Genomic DNA, 20608 nt, shown 5'->3' with positions numbered 1-20608 from the left:
CACCAGCAGTGCAAGAGTGTTCCCTTTTCTCCACACCCTCTCCAGCATTTATTGTTTGTAGTTTTTTTTTTTTTTTTTTTTTTTTTTTTTGCGGTATGCGGGCCTCTCACTGTTGAGGCCTCTCCCGTTGCGGAGCACAGGCTCCGGACGCGCAGGCTCAGCGGCCATGGCTCACGGGCCCAGCCGCTCCGCAGCATGTGGGATCTTCCCAGACCGGGGCACGGACCCGCGTCCCCTGCATCGGCAGGCGGCCTCTCAACCACTGCGCCACCAGGGAAGCCCTAGTTTGTAGATTTTTTGATGATGGCCATTCTGACCAGTGTGAGATGATATCTCATTGTAGTTTTGATTTGCATTTCTCTAATGATTATTGATGTTGAGCATTCTTTTTTTTTTTTTTTTTTTTGAGCATTCTTTCATGTGTTTGTTGGCAATCTGTATGTCTTCTTCGGAGAAATGTCTATTTAGGTCTTCTGCCCATTTTTGGATTGGGTTGTTTGTTTTTTTGATATTGAGCTGCATGAGCTGCTTGTAAATTTTGGAGATTAATCCTCTGTCAGTTGCTTCAATTGCAAATATTTTCTTCCATTCTGAGGGTTGTCTTTTTGTCTTGTTTATGGTTTCCTTTGCTGTGCAAAAGCTTTTAAGTTACATTAGGTCCCATTTGTTTATTTTTGTTTTTACTTCCCTTTCTCTAGGAGGTGGGTCAAAAAGGATCTTGCTGTGATTTATGTCATAGAGTGTTCTGCCTATGTTTTCCTCTAAGAGTTTGACAGTGTTGAGTTTATTTTTGTGTATAGTGTTAGGGAGTGTTCTAATTTCATTCTTTTACGTGTAGCTGCATAGTTGACATTTTTATTCAAACTCAGAAAGCTCTCCTTTATCTTCATTGCCTTTCAAAATTCCCCTTCCCCTATCATTCAAAGCTCAGGACAAATTCTACCTTATCAAGGACCATTTCGTTTTCTCTCTTCTATGCTAGAATATTCCTCGACCCTATCTGTTCATCTCCATAACATACAATTGATTGATACAACCCAGGACCCAGGCTATAGCAAAAGAGCACGTAATTCAGAGCATGTCAGCTTGGATGTAGTGGGTGCGGCAGTGGCAGCCTCAGTAGGAGGAGAGATTGGGCGGAGAGACGAAGCTGGCGGCAGCAACAACATCAGAGAAATGCCATGAGGATGAGGAGATGAAGCGTGTATCATAAGGAACAGTGTTGCATTAGTCTGTTGTCTCAGCAGAGACTACTGCCATTAGAGGTACCCATAGGCCAATATGGAGAGTTCTTGGGTCCTCTGATACTGCCCGGGAGAGGATAAGAGCTCAGGGAAACGGGAGGATAGCTTTCATCTGGTGGGTACTCATCCAGAGCCTCTTTATAGTGCGTGCCATTCTGTTACTCTGTTGCTCATAGCTCTCTCTGATTGTCTGGCCTCAGGCTGATGAATGAGGAATCATGTAAGATTCCAACACCGCCCACACCCTCAAATTGCCTTTGTGCAACTCTGCCACCCCCTCAAGCTTTATTTACTGCTTTACTTTATTTCCTGCTTTTTTTTTTTAACTGCATGTTTACTTCCTTCTCGGTCTTTCCACTCCCCCTTTTATGGCATGATATTATTCCTTTTCTCTGATATTAGGATTAGTCCTTCAGTGTGAGGAAAATATTGGTCAAATGGTCCTGCTCTGTGAGTAGAGTAGTAAGTTCGTAGCTGGGCACCAAACAGGCCCAAGCACACCAAATTATCCTACCCACTCTCTTCGGAATATGCCCTTAGATGTTCTCTGGTGTCCCCGCTCATACAAGTCCAACTACCTTGACGAGTTTTCCCATTCTGCTGCCCTCTTAAAATCAAACCCATCCTTTAATATTCAAGTCAAATGCTAATTCTTTCTTAAAGTATTTCCTGAAATACAATATTTTACTTCCTCTTAGCATACATCTTACAGTTTTTTAAAATTTATTTATTTAGGCCGTGTTGGGTCTTTTGTTGCTACGCACGGGCTTTCTCTGGTTGCGGTGAGCGGGGGCTACTCTTCATTGCAGTGCATGGGCTTCTCATTGCGACGGCTTCTCTAGTTGCAGAGCACGGGCTCTAGGCGCGTGGGCCTCAGTAGTTGTGGCGCACGGGCTCTAGAGCGCAGGCTCAACAGTTGTGGTGTACGGGCTTAGTTGCTCCGCAGCATGTGGGAGCTTCCCAGACCAGGGCTCGAACCCGTGTCCCCTGCATTGGCAGGCAGACTCTCAACCACTGCGCCACCAGGAAAGCCCATCTTACAGATTTAGAAACAACTTGAGGCTGGATGAGTGCATGGAAGGCCAGATGGATGAGAGCCAGGATGCCAGTTCCCAGACAGCAAGTAGGGATCTAAAGGTTGGGGAGATATCCAGACCACCTCCGGCACATTAAAGCTAAGAATGGTGAGCAAGTGGGATGGCAGGTCAGGATCCAAGAATTGAAGCCAAAATTGTGGATATAAGTAGGGCATTGGGGCCAATGTAAAGAATCTGTGGATGATCCAGGACTTTGGAAAAAAAAATTTTTTTGAAGTTCATATCTAGCTTTTGATGAAATGTTCTTACTTCCCAAAGAATTGGTGTTTGTGAGATAGTTCCAGAATTTTCTGTTCTTAGTTTGCTCTTCTCTTATAATGCTTACCACGCTGTACCCTGTACCTTGCAAGTGCTCATCTCCCTTACTAGCCTGTAAGCTTCTTGAGGGCAGACACTGTGGTTTACTCTTGTTCACCTCACCTGCATTGTCTAGGGAGTGCTTTTTACATAGGAATGTCAATATCTCTTGATATTGACATTGAAATATCTCTTGAATTGTAGTTTTGAAGATGAATTGAATTTGTGGAGACTACTATGATTTTAATTTTACACACGTCGAGATTATGGCATTCAGAGGGAAATATCCAGCAATCAGCTGGAGTCGAAAGACTCGTTATATAGAAGGAGTGGATGGATGGACAGATATATTTAGGCGCTTTCCATATACGGATGAAAACCTAAGAAGTGTGTGAAGAGTTAAAAGAGCTCTAAGTTGAAAACTGAATAGAGGAGGATACAAATTTATTTATCCAGCCAACATTTACTAACCTTTTAAGGTGTTCCAAGTACTTAGGTAGGCACGATTATAGAAATACACTTAATGGAGTAAGATAGTCTCTACCATCAAGGATCTTCAGTCCTCCAGTGCTGGCAACACACTAGTGAGGAGATGACTGTAAATATCAATATATTAAGTGGAGAAAGAAGAATATGCAAGAAAGTGCGTGTGACTAACAAGGATAAAAAATGCTTTTAAAAATGAACTCAAAAGACTATTTTATTTGGTTGTAATGAGATCATTGGTCATCTTCAAAAATTCTGCTTCAGAGCAGAAGTGAGGCAAATCTGCATTAATGTTTGTCATACTTGTTATGTGATGACATAAAAATACATATACATTTTAGTAAGTCCTGTATTGTTATTAGGTGCAACACCTCCTAGGAAAATTCACATATTTCCACGTTTCTTTTTCTTCAAAGGGCATTGTTTTTTCCACTAAATGTGACGATCTGAATAATCTAAATGTTTTAGTTGACCTTCATTTATAAACATAGGACTTAATTGGCCATATTAGTCCAAACCCCAAGGCTCCAGAATCCTATGTGAGTGAATTGTTTAGAGAAAGACGAAAGAGTGGTGGTAAAAAGTGTAACGAGGTTACCCACATGGACCCAATTTACTCTCTTCATAATAATGTACTTTTCAGCTTCAATATATTTTTAGACATCTAGAGAAGATTATTCAGTAAGATCACTTCAAGGCAACCGCCATATTTAAAGACTTGAATTAAACATTGATGACCCATTTTGCTCACTGAAGTTTTGTTCCAGTGTTACTTGTGCCACTGCTGGTAGTTTACAGTTTCACATTGTTTGAAATAAAAAGGAAGTTCTCCATTTCAGCTAAAACAAATTCTACAACCTCTCACCAGGAAAAGAAAGTTGCCTTTCCCATAAATTAGTAAATATTTAGAAAGGTGTGGAGCCCACATTGCAAAAAGTGTTGCAACCTATTGAGAAAAATACAATGAGCCAGTTGCAGAGACTTGACACCTGCCAGGTGTTGCTCAGAGATTCTGCATCACTGTGGGTGTGAAAGTACATAGCAGAGACTGGTATACCACACATGCCTTGCAAATGATAGTTCAAGTCTAAATTGTTTTATTTTTTAGTATATAACTGGATAAAGATTCTGCTGACAGGTATCATTAATCAGTGGTTATTTATTTATTGATAAATCAATTATAGATAGAACTGAGAGGATTATCCATGAGGTCTTAATGTCAGTAGCTTCAGAGGTTCTAAGACCAGTGTCTTCCTTAGGGTGAAGGGGAAAATTAAGTTGTTTATTTTCCCAGGGCTTCTTGATCTGGATTTCTGGTCTGGGTAAAATTAGTGGTGAGAGGTCTTTTTTCATTTCTTTATTAATTGGTATTCACTATTTTCATAAAACACATTTAAAAAATATTAGACACATGAAATTAAAATATGTGATATATAATATAATTAAGATTCTGATGCTTTCCCTCAAATATCTATCATAACTGATTAGCACATGATTTGACAAATATTTAGAAATTATGAGCAGCATTTCTTAATGGAAATCTCACTAACTCCATTTTATTTGAATTTGAGCAGTGAACACCTAGCGTGATCCTTTAATCAGGAATAAATAAATAAATAATAATATATACATGTGATTTCACAAGTATATATCAACTATTTTAGTGCTCATAAATGAGGTTAATAGTAAGATAAAGCAAATTCAAATATTCATTAAGTGAGGGACTCATTTAACAACTCGAATGACCCCTCTTTGCTGGGTGTTATTCTAAATGCTGGGAATAGAGCTGAGGAAGGGGCGGGAATTTACTCAACTTTCACGCTAATAAGCTAGCCTGTTATTGTGTCTGCACGCTGACAAGAGACATGAGACTCTTGGGTCAGAGATGAAGGACTATATTACTCATGGCACAGCGGGCAGCGTGAGCTTTCTGTTTGCTTCTGTCAGTGTCTCACGACCCCCAGTTTCCACAGGATGACACAGGCGGGCCTACGTGGTTGCCTACACAGGCGTTGGGTTGCATTACAGGAGAGGAACACTGTGCTTGGAGAATCCATCACTTTCAGAATGAACAAGTCTGTTCTTTGTCTGGAGGGAGGTGTTACCTTTTCCCTCGCAAGTTACTTGCTACAAATATAACCCAGAAAAATGACCCAGGTAAAGACCAGTGAAGACCTGGTATTCTTGGCATACTTAGCAAGACTGTGCAGGGACTCTTAGGGCCCATTAGCAGATTGCCTCTCCTAACAAATCCCTAGATCCTTGCCCTTACAGAGCTTATATTCTATTATTAGGCTTCTTAGTGGTTTAAGGGATTTCATCCTTGGCTGTTTTATTCCTTCTGAATTACTGTCAACATTACCTTGAAGCTCGCACTTGGTCTTTTCCCCATTTTTACTCTTTATACACACTCTTGCTTCGTGTTCCATTGCTATTTCTATCTTCCTTGTTAAGTCTCATGCATGAGTCAAATTTTGCCTATATGCTAGGAGCCACACTGCTATCAAAGACTGGACTGAGTTCCTCAAGACATCTCCAGGCAATTTCCTCAAAGCCTCACTCTCCGTTCAGGGTATCTCTCTTGGCCTAAAGCCATTGTCCCATGTAGGCCTGAAGCCTCAGGTCATTCAGAGTTTTGTCCAGGCCACCCTGAGCTGGGCCTCAAGGCTCTGAGCCCCTCTGTCTGGTATGTCCAGCTAGCTGTCACATATTTGTGGTAGGAGAGAGAGGACTGTCTGTCTACTTACTTTATCCCTTTATGTTTTCCTATTCTCAGCTCTGGTTCTTTATAGCATGATCGTGCTCTGAAATTTTTCATTGAGTGGTTACTAGTGTTAGAAAGAAAAGATTTGTCTGCTTTACAGTTGCTCTGCTCTGAAGAATCTGAAACACTGAAGCCTACTTCCAAGAAGGAGTATAAAGAGGCCTAAATTCACCTCTGCTCTCTCACGATGTAGACAGGGTGTTCTGGGGTAGAGCAGTAGTGCTGAGGGATAGAAAACAAGTGTGGCTTCTCAGAAGGGTGACTTGAAGATGCCCATATAAGGTTTATTCTATATCTTCTAGTAAGATGGTACATAAAAATAAAGAAATATTTTGCACTATCCTCTGATGTCCAATGGTGTTCATTCTGGCAAAGTACTTCATCTGAATACTGTTCCAGGCAGTGTTGGGTACAATAGACAGGTTACCCATCAGTACATCATAGTACATCATCCATCAGAGACTATGTACTCATCATAGTCTGGTGGTGATGAACATAGTTCAGAAGGAGAAGAGAGGGAGAAAGATCAGAGAAAATAGAAGTGTCAGAAATTGTAGTTATGTGGGTAGACCTGTACTGTATGTTTAAATCAGCAACAGTTAATATATATGTGTGACTTTGTATGTCTGTACATGACTCATGGTTTAAAGGTGGTTATGCATTGCAAGTATATCTGTGTATACACACATGTACATGACTGAAATAACTAATTTATAGTATATTAGCTCCAAGATACTATCATGGTTTTAGAAAGCTGAAGCAGTTATTTCCTTACCAGTTTTATTACGTCATATAGAAATATACGTTCTGTGTGGGAGAGAAAAAAATGTTGTACAGGCAAAAGAATTTGTATGAGAAAGACAGAATATTTGGAAGAGACTTAAAACCTGTGACTAAATGAGAGAAGGAAATGACATTTCGAATACAATGCCCCTGTCAGGATATGCTAGAGAAAATTTATGTCACTGACAAGCCAAAGAAGGAGGCATTTGTACGCTACTGACGGTTGGTACAATATGTATGTGGAAATGAATTTAAGTGTGGGGAAAAAAAGGAAAAAGAAAACTGAAAGAAAATAGACTATAGAGAAAGAACAGCCAATCGAAACAAATGTTTAACCATATGTAACGGTTCTTAAACATTATCGCTTAAGATTCTCAGTGATGGATCTGTGCTGACATGGTGTCTGAGATTTCAGACCAAGTACTCAGGTTCACTTTGGGTTAAAACCAATACCCCAGACGTGAGTCAAGAGCTCACCTCTATTGTGGCAACTCAGGTGTTAGCCTCATGGAGTATGAGAGTGTAAGTTGATCAGGAAGAAATCCTGGTTTCAGAATAGAATGGCAAAGTTATAAAGCCCCCATGGAGATGACGCTATAGTCAGAATTGAAAATACTGGCTGAATAGATGGTTTGGACACAGAGTTTCAAGCCAAGAATCTGGATAAGTGCTATTATGAGTTAACTAAATCAAGGAAATCTAAAAATGTTTCATAAAGTTGCAGGATGGGAATTAATTTTTATACTACCTTCCACAGATGCCCACTTACTTAAGAAATTGATCTTTTTTGGTGGTTGTGGGGGAAAGGAACCACCTCTGGGATTTATGTGACTGTGCAGCTTGCAGTGAAATAGGCTTTGAACCACTGGTAGGAGGAACTCCCTCCCAGAATCCAGAGAAATTCGAGAGGGGTTAGAGAAGTATGAGTCATGTTTGGCACATACCGAAAAGTGCTGCTAGGGAGGTGGGTTTGGGAGGCCAAGAAATTAAGGAGATGAAGTGAGAGTCTACACGTTCAGCATTGGGGATTATTTGGCTAACACATACTGAGCTCAGGTAGACTTTTCATAAATACTTGATGGTTGAACCCGTTGTTTCAGTCTAAGTATTTTGTATCCCTCATGAACTATGGAAACTGAACTGGATTTGGTATGTTAATGTCGTTGCTATTTATGCATTACAACACTGAGCAAACAAGTGAGCAACTATTGTTAGTAAAATATCAAACTCTTTCTAGTTGACAGGGATAGAAAGAAATATGAGAAATGACCCTGTCATTAAAGGCTCTTACTTTGCGAGACAAGACATACCCATAAAGGGAGAACTAGTAAAGCAAGAAAATACCAGATTAGTTGTGACTACATTTGTTTCCTTACTCTCCCCAGAGACTTGGAAGGCAAAGCTTTAGCCCTTTGAGCTAGTTTCTCTTTTTCTTTATCCCTCTTCTCTCATCCTTTTACCATCCTCAACACTAAGTGTTGAGTTGAAAAATTTAGATCATTTGTCAGTTCCGATCATAATTTAATTTATTTGAGAAACACAGTGTAGGCAATAATTGTGGAAGGTGGTAGTGGCTGGGCCCTTTACAGAGAGAGTGGGACTCAGATAACTAGAAATATGTGGGATGGATATTGCAGGAAGGAGGGAGGATCTGAGTGGGCCATGTCTGAGGAATGAATGAGTAGATCTGTTTTGCTGAAATGGGTAGGACAGGATACTCTGGGAGAGAAAAAAATGTTGGAGGGATTTGGGGCAGTCGGCAGATTGTAAAAGATCCTTAATAGGGACTAATTGAACCTATGAGCCACGAAAAGTCAACGCAAGTTTGTACATATGTGTGTAATTTATACCACGTAGGATTTAAGACGAATTCTGGACTGATGTATAGGATGGACTGAAGAAGTGAGGAGGTAAGAGGTAGACAGTCTATACAGTAACCCTTACAAGGGCTAGAAATAAATGAATTAATCATCTTATTTAACTTACCCGTTTTCTGATAACGTGAGAATGTGGTGTGTGTGTGTGTTGTGTGGAGGGCGAGGAAGTTTGGCACAGAGGTTCCCTTAGGTCACAAGCTAATTAATAGCAAAGACAGGCTAGAACCCAAGTATCCTCACTCACAATTTAGGACTGCTTACGCCGTATCGTGGTTAGGAATCTGTTGCAGCATCCAGAGCTAACGAATGAATGCCTGAATTAGATACTGCCATTTGGAATTGAGATGAAAAAGACATTTGAGAGGAAGTGTAAAGTAAGAACCAATGAAGACGTGATTGGTGAGTGGACAGTGTATTTGTTTCCCATTGCTGCTCTAACAAATTACCACAGACTTGATGGTTTAGAAGAACACAAATGTATTATCTTACCATTCTGGAAGGTCAGAAGTCTGAAATGGGTTCCCCTGGACTAAAATCAAGGTGTTGGCAGGGCTGTATTCCTTCTGGAGGCTCCAGGGGAGGATCTGTTTCCTTATCTTTTCCAGCTTCTAGACGTTGCCTGCCTTTCTTGGCTTGTGGACTCTTTCTACCCTCAAAGCCAGAAATCACCTGTTGAATCTTGCTGAGGCTGCATCACTCTAACACTGACTCTTCTATCTCCATCTTCCACACTTAAAGGACTCCTGTATTACATTGGGCCCACCCATACAAATCGGTATGATCTCCTTATTTTACAGACAGCAGATCCTTAATTCCATTTCCAACCCTAATTTCCCCTTGCCATGTAACATAAGATATTCACAGTTTCCAGGGATTAGGACATGAACATCGTTGGGGAGTGGGAGAGGGAGGTGCCATTATTCCGCCCACCATAGATAGATTACATGAAGGTAAAAAATCAAGGCTAATTCCAAGGTTTTGAACCTGGGAAACTGTAAAGACATTGATACCAATGAGAGAAATAAGAACGCCAAGAGGGGAAACTGACATGTGGGCAAAGCATCTTGAGAAATGTTGAGTTTTAATTAATGACGCTGTACTCAGAGGAGATTTCCCAACAGGCAATTATTGGGATCTCAGTGTCAGAAAAGTTGCTATGTGGCTAGTACTTATTACTACTATGGTAAGACCGTTTCCATGTTCTTAATTTTTCTATCTGTATATTTCAGTATATTCAATAATTTTTACCATAAACATTTAAACATAAGTGTGTATGGATTTTTCATGCACTATAGAAACTTATATTACTATTAGTGTGTCTTACTATTTCAGAATTTGGTTATTTTGCCTTTAAAATAATTATTCCACATACACATAGTTTTATATTCTAAAAAAACTGAAAACAAGGCTTTCTCACGTCACCAGTATTTTAACAGAGTTCTATGCATCTTCAGATGAAAATCCTTCTATCAGTACGTGGTAGGTACAATATTCAATATCCAGAGGCAATTTCCTTTGTAAGCCAAAATCATAGCAGCTGGTCATGATTCAAAATATTTTCAGATTGGGCTTCCCTGGTGGCACAGTGGTTGAGAATCTGCCTGCCAATGCAGGGGACATGGGTTTGAGCTCTGGTCTGGGAAGATCCCACATGATGCGGGGCAACTAAGCCCGTGCGCCACAACTACTGAGCCTGCGCATCTGGAGACTGTGCTCTGCAACAAGAGAGGCCGTGACAGTGAGAGGCCCCCGCACCACGATGAAGAGTGGCCCCTGCTCGCCGCAACTAGAGAAAGCCCTCGCACAGAAATGAAGACCCAACACACCCAAAAATAAATAAATAAAAATTAAAAAAAAAATTTTTCAGATAGTTGCACGTATCACTAACAGGTACCACTGTGAATTATCCAAATAACATTCCAAAATCAATGCCAACATCTTATCATTTTGAGAAATCTATTTCCTTAAGTATTTTCCTTCACAAGTTTATTCTGTAACTGGTCAAAACATTGCTGATAGGGTACCAAAAAATAACCAGATAGCAAGACTTATATGATATAGTAATTAAAACAGCATCGTATTCACACAAGAAATGATAAATAGACCAAGGGGAAAGAATCAATAAACCAGAAACAGCCAAAAATCTATACAGGGAACTTGATGTATAACAGTTATTAATCAATTGAGGAAAGGGTTCTGGGATAAGTGCCCATTTAAGGAAAAGGAGAAAAATATTTCTCTACTTCATACAATACAAAAAAAATCAATAAATTTCAGGTGGATTATATGACAAGTGAAACCTTAAAATGTTTAGAAAAAATGTAGCAGAATTTGTTCATGTCACTAAAAGCACCAGCCATAAGAATAGATTGTTAATTTTTTTAAGTAATTAATTCATTTTTGGCTGCACTGGGTCTTCGTTGGTGCACAGGCTTTCTCTAGTTGCGGCGAGCGGGGGCTACCCTTCGTTGCAGCGCGCGGGCTTCTCATTGCGGTGCAGAACTCGGGCTCTAGGCGTGTAGGCTTCAGTAGTTGTGGCACTCAGTCTCAGTAGTTGTGGCTCGTGGGCTCTAGAGAGCAGGCTCAGTAGTTGTGGTGCACGGGCTTAGGTGCTCTGTGGCATGTGGGATCTTCCTGGACTAGGGCTCGAACCCGTGTCTCCTGCATTGGCAGGGGATTCTCAACCACTGCACCACCAGGGAAGTCCCTAGATTGTTAAATTTAATGATATAAAAGTTGAAAACCTGCATCTGACAAAGATGTTATTTAAAAACTTGAAAAGCAAACCAAAATTGGGAAAGATGTTTGAAATACATATATTAACTAATAGACGATTACAATCCAAAATAGTGATACATGAAGAGTTCCTGAAAACCAGTATGAATACGATAAATAACCCAATAGGAAAACAAGCAACGGATAGGGAAAAAATATTACAGAAACAACACCCAAAATACAATGAACACAAAGATGCTCAATCACACCTGAATTCAAAAAAATAAAATTAAAATACAATGAGATATTAAACACTGTTATCACGTTAGCAAAAATTTGAGGTGATTGACAATACCAAGAGATGGCCATGGTGGAAGGAATTAGTATCCTCAGACACTTCAGCAAAGGTGTAAATTGATACAAATGTTTTGGAAATTATTTAAACTGACCATAACCTCTAACCCAGAAACTGTCAACTTCAAGTAAGTATACCTCTAGATAAACTTCGGTAAACACACCCATAAAAGCATGTTCAAGGATGGTTTCTCCAGTGTTTTTTCTAGCAGTAAATATTTGGAAACAGCTTGAATTTTCATCACTAGAACAATGGGTAAATTAATTGTACTATTTTAACACAGTGGAGTACTATACAGAATTTAAATGGATGAAGTAGGTCTGTATGTTTACTGGACATTTAAAATTTTTAAATACCATGCCAAGTAAAAAAAGTGAGGTTTGAAAGCTATTTTTTATTATACCATTGATGTAAAATGTCAGAAACATTCAAAACAGATTCATGTTTTATTTATGGATATGCACATAAGTCGTGAAATGATCAAAATTTGCATGGGAACGATGCTCACCAGCTTCATGATAGTGGTTATTTCTGGGTTAGGTGGAAAATGTGAAGACCAAGGATTTCAACTTATTTTGTAGCCTTTTGTTTCTTAAAAAGATTTGGTGCAAAACAACATATTTAAAAATTTTGGAGATATCTGTATGGGCGTCTACTACATATTCTCTATGCAATATGTAGGGTTTTTTCATTCTATGTATTTTCTAACAGTTTTGCTGAAATATAATTCACATACCATAATATATTCACCAATTTAAATCGTGCAATTCAATGGTTTTTAGTATATTCACAGAGTTGCACAATTGTCACCATAATCAATTTTTAGAACATTTCCATCACTCCAAAAAGAAACCACGAACCCATTAGCAGTCACTCCCCATTTCCTCCAAACCCTCCACAGCCCTAGGCAAGCACTAATCTTTTTTTTTTGTCTCTGTAGATATGCCTATTTTGGACGTGTCACAGAAATGGAATTATATGTGATGTTTTGTGATTAGCTTCTTTCACGTAGCATAATGTTTTCAAGGTTCATCCATGTTGTAGCTTATATCAGTACTTCATTTCTTTTTATGGTCAAATAATATTCCATTGTTTGGATATAGCATATTTTGTCTATCTATTCATCAGTTGATGGACATTTGGATTGTTTCACTTTTTGGCCATTATGAATAATGCTGCTATGAACATTTATGTACAAGTTCTTTTGTGGACACATGTTCACACTGCCTAGAAGGGGAATAGCAGAGAGGCTAATGGGTGCTCTCCCTTAATCATTTAAAATAGAAAGATCATAAAATCTGGAATAGAAACTTCTAGCAAAACAGTTTGTTCCATAAATACATATTAAGTTAAAAAGCAAGTATTTATCTCTATTACAGACTGTTGTAATTCAATCATTTAAAATTTTAATGAAATTTGATTATTAGGTCAAGGATCAGATCAATACATTCTTCTACTCCATGAATACGGTAACAGTGCCAGAAAATGATATGATGGTGAAAAACTTATTTACAAAGAGCTGTGAATTCATAGTGGGTATGCATTGGGAGAATTAATCAAATCTTTGTTTCCTGAAGTATTCTCATTCATTTCAAATACTGCACCTCGTTTAAGGGGAAAGTGTATCTTTTTTTTTTTTTTTTCCTTTTCCAGTGAGAAAGGAGAATAAAAAAAATGTTCATGGTGGTGTGATGAATTGGGCGATTGGGATTGACATGTATACAGTGATGTGTATAAAATTGATGACTAATAAGAACCTGCTGTATAAAAATATATATATTATATTATTCAAATCATCCAAAAAAAAAGATTACATCATCTCGGTGTACAGTACTATATTAGAGATAATAGTTCCCACATCATTAAATATCGCTGGTGATGTAGCTAACATTAAAAATTCTAACAATGTGATCATAGGCTTCCTCAATGAAGAATCCAGCCTGGGATATAAGTTCACTGAAATTATGATATGCTCGGGTAGGAGGTTTTGCAAGCAAATGAGGCAACAGCTTTGGTAGGCATCTTCAAAAGGCCATTGGTGAGAAAGAACACATATTTCAACCCTCTTTGAATCCTGTATATTAAAATGTTTAAATTAAAATGTATCTTAATGTCAGCATAATCAATAATAAAATTGTCTTCTTTCCATTTAATCCCCTCTCCCCCACAACTAAAAGATTTGCTAGCAGGTCTTTATTTTGCACATAGAACCTGTTACCAATTCCAAAGGGACCTAACAACTTTAGTAAAAAGGGAGTAATCCCATCATCATCAAAATGCTTTGTTAGGGCTTCCCTGGTGGTGCAGTGGTTGAGAGTCCGCCTGCCGATGCAGGGGACGCGGGTTCGTGCCCCGGTCCGGGAAGATCCCACATGCCGCGGAGCGGCTGGGCCCGTGAGCCATGGCCGCTGAGCATGCGCGTCCGGAGCCTGTGCTCCGCAACGGGAGAGGCCATAGCAGTGAGAGGCCCGCGTACCGCAAAAAAAAAAAAAAAAAAAAAAAAAAAAGACATAATTCCTTTAGGAGCTATGTTGAAAGCAGTACATAATATATCTATATTTTATACATTTGGACATGTCCTAAGTATCATCAATTTAATTCATATAATACATGAAAATATCAGTAATAACTTCAATGATTATAACTAAGGAAGGGAAAAATACATTGTCAAATTTTTCTCTTTAAGTCTTTTTCTGCCCTCCTCACTAATTTCAATTTTGGCCAGACTTATTTGCAAATTTAAGGAAGAACCAGCCTACATGACTTTTACAAAAGAAAGGGCACATGCAAATCTCCTAGGACTAGAGCAGTGACTATGCATGACCAAGAGCATTACTGGCCATTCACTCACTCTACAAATATTATCGCGTCCTGCCATAGGCCAGGCACTCCAGATGCACATGGTGTAAAAAAAGAAGTAGATAAGTAAACAGATCATAACAATGCAGAGTGATAAAGGCAAAAGGTTAAGTCTCCATAGAGTTTTAAGGGTGAATAGGGGTACCAAAGCTGAATTCTAGTCCTGAAAGGCTTCTTAGAAAAGATGACCCTTTTAAAAAAATTTTTATTTGAGTACAGTTGATTTACAATGTTGTGCTAGTTTCAGGTGCACAGCAAAATGAATCAGTTTTATGTATACATATATCCACTCTTTTTAGGAAAAGATGACTCTTGAGCTGGGCCCCAAAGAATAAATTTCAGAGACAGAACTAGGTAAAGCGTTTGAGGAAGTGAATTACACACAGAAACAGTATCATATATCCAAACGCAAAAGAGAAGAGCACATTTGGAGAAATGCTCATAATTCAGTATATTTGAACTTGAGGGCCTGTGTGTGGTGACAGAAGACTGGTGGGAGAGGACATTGGCAATCGGACTGTTCAGGAATTGCCTTGCTTGTGCCATGCTAAGGAATTTGAGCTTCCTTTTGAGGACAGTATGGAGGTACTAAGGATCTTAAAGTAGGGCATTAATGTGAGTAATGTGATTTAGAAGTCTAGGCCTCAACAGCCTGTGACTAAAACTAAGATCATATTTACTGTCAGTGATCAAATTGTGTCCATCACAATGACAAGCATTTATATGGCATTGCCTCTGTGGCACCTGCTGTTCTCGGTATACAGCGTTTATTCATCTGTTTAACCCAGGCTTCTCTATTTTGAGCCCACCTGTTGCCTCTGACCTTCATGAGGTATCTACCTTGCCAGGGAGAGCTTCCTTCTGTTCACTGCCTTTGCAACTCCAAGAATTAAGCACAACTTCTGCACAAATCCCACCTCTTGTCCCCCTTCTCCGATCAGGCAAACACCTTGACTAAATCCATGTGCCAGGGGCAGGTCATCACTTTCCACCAAAACCATTTCATATCTCCTTTTTTGGGAGACAGAGATCGACTGCTTTCTAGCCCAAGAGATAGGAAACTTCTCTCTCCTCACATCTTCAGCTGTCACTGGTTCTCCGATTCTCAGTTATGGACATGGGGTTTACTTAGTGGATAGATGATTGACATGGTGAATATGTAGCCCCTTCAGGGAGTACACCATTCCCAACTGCTGCTCTCACGATCCCAAGAGCGTGATCACAAAATTTAGCCTCATCCAGCTACCACAGTTAAAATGGAGTTTGATTCTGATGTGATTTCTAGTTTCTCCTCACTAAGGGACAAAAGAAACATGGTCAAACATGGTTAAAGAATTATTTCTGTTTTAGTGTAATAGGGAAGAGCTTGGGTTTCCAAGTCAGACTTCAAGACCTGGCTCTGTCACTTACTAGACTATGTGACTTTGATAATTTAATTAACTCCTCTAAGACAGGTTCTTCATCTGTAAAATGGGATAAACAATAATACCTATATTTAAGAGTGTTGTGAGAATAGAATGAGATAAAACATATAGAGTTCCAGCACAGTGCCTGGCATATAATAATAAATAGTAGAAATTATTATTATTATTATTGTAGCTATTTATAATTTTGTTTCTTCCTTTTCTGCTGATTATTCTGTGTTTCACATTGTTCCACATTATTATTTTCCTAATATAAAAACTTTTATACAATAGCAAATAATTTTCAATATCTTCTGCCTCTGTAATTGTTTAGAAAGTTAATTACTTTCATTTGCTTTTTTCCAATCATGTTTTCTGAAAAATTTCTGGTTTTAATTATTACATAGGAAAGCATCTGATTCTACTTATTTAAACCTGACAGACTGAACTTTTTTTTTTATTGTGACTGGATTTCAAAGTGTTACTTCTTCTGGGTATCTAATTTTAAGTCTTTTCTCTCTCAAAGTAAAGTGTAGTACTCTCTCAACACAGTTTTAGAAGTTAATAAGCATTCTATATTTAGCATAGTTTATCTTCACATTTTTCTTCCATTCATACTACACAGTTTAATTGGTAGGTTTTGTGGAGGGTTCTGCAGCCAGATGCTGCTGGTAATAAGTCGTGGTTCTTCCTCTCAAAGAACTCATGCTTTTCTGCAGAAGATGGACATGCGAAGGATTATAGAAATACAATCTTGTAAGTGCGATAATAGAAGTTATGTTTTGTTTAGGCAAAATTGGTAGCACAATACATTTAGCAATAACCCACCTGCAGCAGAGGTGGAGGGGTGAGGAAAGCTTCAAAGAGAGGGTTATGTTTACACAAGGTCTTGGCAAACAGAGGCACTATAACTATGAAGAGAGGCAAGGAATAATTCCATTTAAAAGGGTGTGTGTGTGTGTGCGCGCTTATGAAGGTATGGAGGCCTGAAAAAATACGATGTTTCTTTCAGGAAACTATGAATATTTGGGGGAATCAATGGAGAAAAAATATAATAGAGAAGAAGGCAAGGGCCGTTATCATGGAGGGTGTATTATATTTGATGACAGAGACTGGACTCCACTCTATAGGCAATGAAGGAAGATGTTTCAAGTATGATAGTCACGTGATCTTAGTTGTATTTTGAGGACAGTCATTTGGGCAGCAGTTTACAGGATGGTTTGGAGCGAAACTGGAGATAACTTGACCTGTAAGGAGACCTTTGCAATGATCTAGGAAAGAAATATAGACCTGAAAGACGTTAGTGGTAAGGGGGATGAAAAGGATCTGGCAAACATGCGTGTGTTTTAAGAAGAAATTGATAGGACCTATTGACCTAGTGGATGTGGGTGAAAGGGAGCAACTGTCAATGATTTAGGAAGAAGGATGACATCCTGTAGGACATATAGACAGAAATGCTGGCTTATAGGTGTGGAACTCAATAGAAAAGTTTGGGCTAGAAGTCAGAATATTAGGAGTTGTGATCAGGAAATGTAGAATTATGGCAGAAGAGGAACAGGTGCAGCACTCTGCAGATGTGACAGTCTCCAGGTAGAAAGAGGAGGTAGACTGTTGAAGACTGCAAGGAAGCTACTGGTTAGGTAATATAAAGCCTGTGGGAGAAAATAGCAGTATCATCACAGTTTTCAAGGAGGAAGTGATGTTCTGACTGAGCACTAGAAACTCTGAATAGCTTATCCTTGGAAGGAAAAACACTGCCAGTGCAAATACCTACTTATTTTTTTATCCTCTCTATTGCTTTGACTGCTCATGCCTAATCGTGCACATTGTTGTTGAACAATAAACGACAAACAATAATAACGATGCCTGTAAAACTAGAGAACAGAGAGTTTTCTCACAAATCAAAGAAATAAAATGGCATTTTCCTCTATACCAGCAAAATGATAAGTAGAAGAAAGCCCATAAGATTTGTCATTTACTGTGTCATGAAACCTTTCAATTTCTATAAAATCCAAGCACATAATCCTCATAAAAAAAGTTAATTGAAAACTACCTCAGTGTGCCTGATGTTGAGTTAGCACTATTCTCTCAGTATATAATAATAATTTTTGTTTATTTACCATCAGAAGTTATCTTGCAAGTTCCATTTAACTCCAAATAGAAAAATTTCCTGTTTTAGTTCACTTTCTTTAACTAAATATCAAAGTACAATTTAAAAATATTTAACAGATTATAGAATTAAAATGTTGCTTTTTAAAAGGAAAAAATACCTTACCTAATTAAGAATTATTGAATCAAAACAAAGAAGTGTAAGCAAGGGACATTTCTTACTTAGTCATTATTACCATATTAAATAACACACCAACATTTCTCTGTGGTGAGAATTTGTTCTGACCAATTTTCTGAGTAGAAAAGCATTAGTTGGACCTTAAGCTTGAGTCCTGACTCTGTTGCTAATATTTTTAGTAATCTTGGAAGAAAAATTAATTAATATACCTAGGCTTTTGTCTTAAAAAATGTGATAAAGATAACTTTCCCAGTATATGTTTTAAGGGGATAAAGATAACTTTCCCAGTATATATTGTAAGGGGAGAAAGATAACTTTCCCAGTATATGTTGTAAGGGTAAAGTGACGCCACAAAAAAGACTCAGAAAAAAACTGGGTTTCTATAATTACACGTTGTTATTAATTTCGCTTTCAAATTTGCAAATATTTCCAAATAACTTTAAAGAGAAAAAAATTAACTTGTGACTTGCTAATACTCAAAACCCAAACAAAATAATTATCTAAAATAATATGCAGTATTAGCATAATTTATAAAATACAAAGTGCACAATTTAATTTTAGATATCAGAGGATGTTGATGTTTCCAGTTAAAGCTTTAATCTAGACTTTTTTTTTTTTTTTTTTTTTTTTGCGGTACGCGGGCCTCTCACTGCTGTGGCCTCTCCCGTTGCGGAGCACAGGCTCCGAACGCGCAGGCTCAGCGGCCGTAGCTCACGGGCCCAGCCGCTCTGCGGCATATGGGATCTTCCCAGACCGGGGCACGAACCCGTGTCCCCTGCATCGGCAGGCAGACTGTCAACCACTGCGCCACCAGGGAAGCCCTAATCTAGAGTAATCTTCAGGGTTTGGCCATAACATATCATAAAGAATAGAGAATTTCCATGGGAATGAACCTTGAAAATAGAACCAAATCCTCTTTCCAGTCTATGGAGATTAAAAACGAGACATGTCTTTAATCTAGGTAGGGTTTGTGTGACTACTACAACGCAGCAGAAGTGATGTTATGACAACTGCTGGGCCTAAGCCTTAAGATATGGACAGTTTTCTATTGGAATATTAGCTTCTGGAACCCAATCGCCATGCTATGAAGAAGCCCAAACAGTCCTGTGTAGAGGCCCACATGGAGAACCTCATGCATAGTGGACCCAAAGTACCCAGCCAATAGCCCCAGTTGAGTTTGCAGCAGAGCTAGTACACTTGCCAGCTAAGTAAAAGAGTCATGTTGGAAGTGGATTCTGCCCCAGTTAAGCTACCCAAACTGATGCTGTGGTGGACAAGAGCAAAGCCCTGCCCAACCTGTAGACTCATGAGCAAAAAAATGATTATTGTTCTTTTAAATTGCTACATTTTTTGGTGGTCTGTTATGCAGTAATAGATGACTAGAATATAGCCTTAGAAATATCATAGTGTAAGTGAAGAAGATTCCATAAATAAAATATTTATATTGCTGTTTCAAAGACACATGATGTTAAAACAAATTCTTCTTGCTTTTTTTTTAATGGTTAAAATAGTTCTCTCATACTATGCATAATAAGAGTAGAGTTACTACTTTTAATGTTCGGACTGAATAAAGTGGAAAGCTGGAACTCTGGCTAAATACAAAAGGTATAAGAAATTAAAACACTGAATTCAGTGTACAACACTGGCAGATACAATGTTTCCAAATACGCTAGCTGTATTAATTTAATTCCACTGGCTATGTACTTTCTCTGACACTACAGTAATGGCTTGACATGGGCCAGTTTTCATTCTCAAGTTCCTAGTTGGAACCCACTAGGATCACAGACTGGGCAAAATGACAAAGAAATTAAATATAACTTTACCTCAATGAATTACTATTTCCATCTAAACAATAGTTACTGTTTCTTGGCTACTAAAATTAGATTAATATACCTTTGATGGACAGAACTGTAGCCATCGTTGACAAATAGAAAACTATCGTAATAATTCTTTTAATTTTTAAATTAAAAACAGTAATTTAAAAATTCTATTATCCATGCAAATATATTGTTTATTTAAATTGGGGACTTGAGAGATGGCGAGGAGGCAGTGTATGTAGTTGTTACTATATCGTGACAACCCTATTCCCCTTCATGATTGATTGCTCTAGGGGAGGGTATGTGAACCAAGTCTGGCCAAAAAGACATGGGGAAAGTTAGCTGGGGATGTTTAGAAGAGATTTCCTTTCCTATTAACAGAGGCCCTTAAGGAGAATACCTCCTTTCTTACTGTTTTTAAACTTTTTTGTGTGACTACACGATGCTAAAGAAAGTTCTTTAACCATCTTGCAATCACAAAATTGGCAGAAGGTAAGGATGGAAAGAACCCATGCTGTTTATGATTTTACTGAAAGTCTTCCTCTATTTTTGAACTGCCTACCTCCAGACAGCTTTTTGAGTGAAATAACTTAACGTCTCACTATTGCTTAAGTAAATTGTAAT

The 20608-nt window shown here is 38.5% G+C and overlaps 1 long non-coding RNA gene across 1 annotated transcript in view; it reads left to right on the top strand.

Moving 5' to 3' along the window:
* The window catches only part of LOC137201679 (uncharacterized), a 38857-nt gene extending 29015 nt beyond the window's left edge, over positions 1 to 9842 (top strand). Inside the window, exon 4 of the long non-coding RNA XR_010932278.1 lies at positions 8800 to 9842. This is a non-coding gene — a long non-coding RNA (uncharacterized lncRNA). The remainder of the gene's footprint in view (positions 1 to 8799) is intronic.
* The last annotated feature ends 10766 nt before the right edge of the window (positions 9843 to 20608 follow it).

The sequence above is a fragment of the Pseudorca crassidens genome, chromosome 11 (assembly GCF_039906515.1).
Source record: "Pseudorca crassidens isolate mPseCra1 chromosome 11, mPseCra1.hap1, whole genome shotgun sequence".
NCBI lineage: Eukaryota > Metazoa > Chordata > Mammalia > Artiodactyla > Delphinidae > Pseudorca > Pseudorca crassidens.
Note: the sequence above shows the minus strand (reverse complement) of the source record. Positions and strands in the feature narration are given on the sequence as shown.